At 41.6% G+C, this 4,220-nt stretch overlaps 1 long non-coding RNA gene across 1 annotated transcript; it reads left to right on the forward strand.

Moving 5' to 3' along the window:
- Positions 1 to 797: 797 nt before the first annotated feature.
- Positions 798 to 1,204, forward strand: LOC140399744 (uncharacterized). Its single transcript, XR_011937839.1, has 3 exons — positions 798 to 856; positions 946 to 1,002; positions 1,089 to 1,204. It is a non-coding gene; the product is annotated as an uncharacterized lncRNA (long non-coding RNA).
- Positions 1,205 to 4,220: the final 3,016 nt, after the last annotated feature.

Here is a 4,220-nt window from a genome sequence, read left to right on the forward strand (position 1 = left end):
AGTCCAAAGGGTTAATCTAAATATGGAACCCATGATGTGGAGATGCCGGCGTTGGACTGGGCTGGGCACAGAAAGAAGTGTTACAACAACAGGTTAAAGTCCAACAGGTTTGGTTCGATTCACTAGCTTTCGGTGAAGGAGCTGCGATTCGAAAAAAACCTGTTGGGTTTTAACCTGGTGTTGTAAGACTTCTAAATATGGAACACCATTGCAATCAGTCTTCTCTCCATTCTGCTACTGATTACCCCACTACATGCTCTGTCTTCAGTCATGGCTCTACAATGTGTTACCTTCCTTTTGAAAATTCACGTCAATGTCATTGCTATTTTTCTGTAACATCTTCAAGGAATGCAATAAGAATTAATAAATATGCCATTCTCCTTCAAAATCCCTGTTGATCTTTGGACTCCGGATGTTGTCGATTATATTTCTGAAATAATTATCGCCAATTAGTGAATATAATCAGTTCAGAATGTGTTGAACGGTGCAGCATGAAGATAAGTGTTATCAATCCGGATATTTCTTATTTCATTCGTAGAACACAAGGAACTGAGATTGGCGAATGGAGATCACCGCTGCGAGGGGAGAGTGGAAATTTTCCACAATGGGAGTTGGGGAACAGTGTGCTCGGATATACTGCGCAGAAGTGATGCAGAAGTGATCTGTAAACAGCTGCAATGCGGGAGCGTCGTATCTATTCAGTATGGGTCTGGGAAGTTTGGAGAAGGTACTGGTCCTATCCGACTGAATGAAATGGGGTGTACTTCACATGAGCGGAGCATTTGGCAGTGTGGGTCAGACTCACAGGATGAACCAGGCTGCAGTCACCGGGATGATGCAAGTGTTGTTTGTTCAGGTAACACACAGCAAAACTCAATGTGCTGATGTCATTTCAATATTGTATCAACATAAGCAAAGCAGTCAGCAAATTTCTCTTCTCAACAGGAGCCAACGTAACGAAGGAGCCGCTCCACAGTTCAATGGCGTCCCCTAGAGAATCAGGTACTTCCTGCTATTTGATATACCGAATACCTGAAATATTCCCCCCTCCTGCTACACACATGATGATCATTGATTCTCTTTAACAGATTTGAGATACCATTTGCGCCTGGTTAATGGTAACACGAACTGCTCTGGTAGAGTAGAGATATTGTATAATAAGCTTTGGGGCACGGTTTGTGACGATTCCTGGGATATGGCCGACGCCAGTGTTGTCTGCAGACAGCTGGCCTGTGGTTCCGCTCTGTTGGCCGAAGGAGGTGCCGCTTTCGCCCAGGGTGACGGTGTTATCTGGTTGGATGAGGTGAAGTGCACCGGAAGTGAATTATACCTGTCCGACTGTCCTTCCTCATCATTCGTTCAATCTGACTGTGATCACAAGGAAGATGCCAGGGTGATGTGTTCCGGTAAGTGTCGCACTGATTGGTGAGCTGTGCGCATGACTAGTTGATTTCGGCATTTAGGAACTTCTTTCAAAAGTAAAACACCAACGATTGAAGCTCATATCTTTGTAAAATATTTTCACAGGGCTACAGTTGTCACCGAATTCTCATGAGCCCACACCTTCAGGTATGTATAATGTTATTAGAACTCGTGTAAATATTAGAGTGTTTCCTACTGATGATGGGATTAACAAGTAGTTAATTTCTGAAACAGATGTGGTTCTGGATTTATGGAAACAGTAAAGGACTGCAAGGCTGACTGGGTCTGTGTTAAATCTTTCTGTAATCTTATTATTAAGAACAAGCAGGTGTAGGTTCCATACCTCTGGCCGTCTGCATGACCCTCGGAGGGGTGTTAATTATGGAATTGATCGCACTGATGGCGGTAATCCAGGAAAAGAAGATCAAAAGAAAAGGTGAGCCTCAAATGTTACCGGTCAACTACCATTGAAACACGGATCATACCCTGGCGAATCAACAGTTTATTGTATCTTTCTAGAGAATGTCTCCTGAGCTTGTTATGGAAAATATCTGAACCATTTATATCTTCTTCCCTTGTAGTCCGCATTAGTAAAATATAACAGTAACTTTATTTAAAGAGTTGACATTGACGCCCATTGCACCCGCTTTTGTCTGGGACTCCAGAAAGATTAATTTCTTGTAATTATGGAACCACATGTTTAATTGAACAGTTTCTTCATTACCTGTCGGTTAATCGTCCTTTATCTGCTGTGGGCCTGTTTCTCACTGTCATTACCGAACTCCTGTGCAGTATTCTGAGAGTAGATTTCCGCATTCTCCATGAATTGCACATCTCAACACAAATATTCCACGCATAGCCCAAAAACTAGCACACCGCTTATCTATACGTCATTTCTCCCAGAATGAACAAGGACCTGGCAAGTCACGCCTCCGAACTGATGTGACCTCCGAGCAGTTAGCATTGCGCCAGCTCCAATTGAGGTGACTTTCGCACGTGGCCCGTGTTATGGGCGAGGTGTTTTCAGAACCCCAAAATGTATCATGGAGCTCAACCAACGTCTCCCTTTAATGGATTTGTTCCTTTTCCGAGCACGTGGCTTTTTCCCCTAGGTGTGGGATTACAATTATGGACACGTGGGTTTTTAAACACAAAACACTGTTTATTCCATGAACTCAACTTAACATCGTCAATAAACATTGGATCTCTTAACACCTCTTACTTCAAAGATAATTCAGAAAATATTGCAACAGTAAATAATTCCTTAAAATGTTTCTTCAAACTTCCAAAAGACCTTTAAACAGTATCACATCAGGTTAAAGGATATCTATCTTTTCTGTCGAATGGCAGAGAAATATTAGCTTGATGGATTTCAGCTTCAGCACCTTGTTTTTTTTCCTGCAGCTCTCTGGACACACACATACACACACAACCTGCTTCCTCCAACTGCAAAACGAAACTGCAAAACCTGCAGCTCTCTGGAAACACACAGACACACAGTGCTTTATAAAACTGCAACTACAAACCTGCAAAATGGCTGACCTGAGCTGACATCCATCGACTCTATGACATCACTGTTTTCTTAAAGGTACATTGCTTAAACATCCAGTTCTTAAAGCCACTCTTGCATGACACCTCCCCCCCCCCCCCCGCCCCAAGAAAAAGCTTCAAGATGGTTTCATTTTTCACCTTTGCGCCATCAATTAAGGAATGTACACAGTAAATATACCTTTTTTTTGTTGAAAAAACAACACATGCAAACAAGTATAATAATATAGTCCATTTTTCTTTGTTCATCTTCCTCCAACCGAAATCCTTCCCGATTAACAGTCTCTTTGAACAAATTATCTGCACGATCCATCCATTGCTCTACTCCTCGGCATTTCTCTTTGGAATCAGATACTTTAGTTCAATCTTACCACAGAGTACCTTGCAATTCTCCAATACAGGAACATTGGTGATCACAGCTTTCAGACAGTCAAGTACCTGCTGAAAGTTCGCTGTCCACTGACATTTTTTAGGTTTATTTAACAATTCCATCAGTGGAGTAATCACGCCACAAAACCTTTGCACAATTATTCGATCAAAGTCATTCATGCTAAGAAATCACATTATTTCCCTTTGTCGCGAGGATAACGGAAACTCCGCAACGAAAGTGATTTGGGCATCTCCAAATTCACTTTCGGCTAGGTTCATCACCAAACCCGCCTCCTGAAGTCGATCGAAGAACTCCATACGATGATTTAAATGTTCCTTCCATGTCTGGAAGTTGGAAATAAAAGCAGATTGTCCCACTTTCTCCATGCAATGCTTCAATGGTGGGACAGGATAAGAGTCCGTTCATGTAATTGCATTCACCTTTCTATAGTCCACACTCAACCATTGGATACCGACTGGTTTAGATACCATCACTATGGGTATTTCCTACATCTACATCATGTATAGCCATTTTAGTACTTCCCAATTTATCTCCACAAACTTGCCCATGTGATATCAATAGCTCTTTCAGGTCAGTTCGTTTTTCCTCTGGAAGGTAACTTAACAATTCATCCCAATTTTTAAGAACATTCTCATTTTCCAATTTAATTTGAGGTATGTCAAATTCACAGTAATCTGGATTTGGTTCGTCACTTTGAGTTAGAATCATTAAAACCTCATTTTTCTCTCCTTCCCTTTCAAAGTACAATTTACGCATATTCACATGACACACTCGGCGAGTCTTCCTTCTATCTGATGTTTTTACCATATAATTCACCTCGCTTAATCTCCTTTCAATCTGATGCGGTACACAAAACCTA

Source organism: Scyliorhinus torazame, chromosome 23, assembly GCF_047496885.1.
Source record: "Scyliorhinus torazame isolate Kashiwa2021f chromosome 23, sScyTor2.1, whole genome shotgun sequence".
Lineage (NCBI taxonomy): Eukaryota > Metazoa > Chordata > Chondrichthyes > Carcharhiniformes > Scyliorhinidae > Scyliorhinus > Scyliorhinus torazame.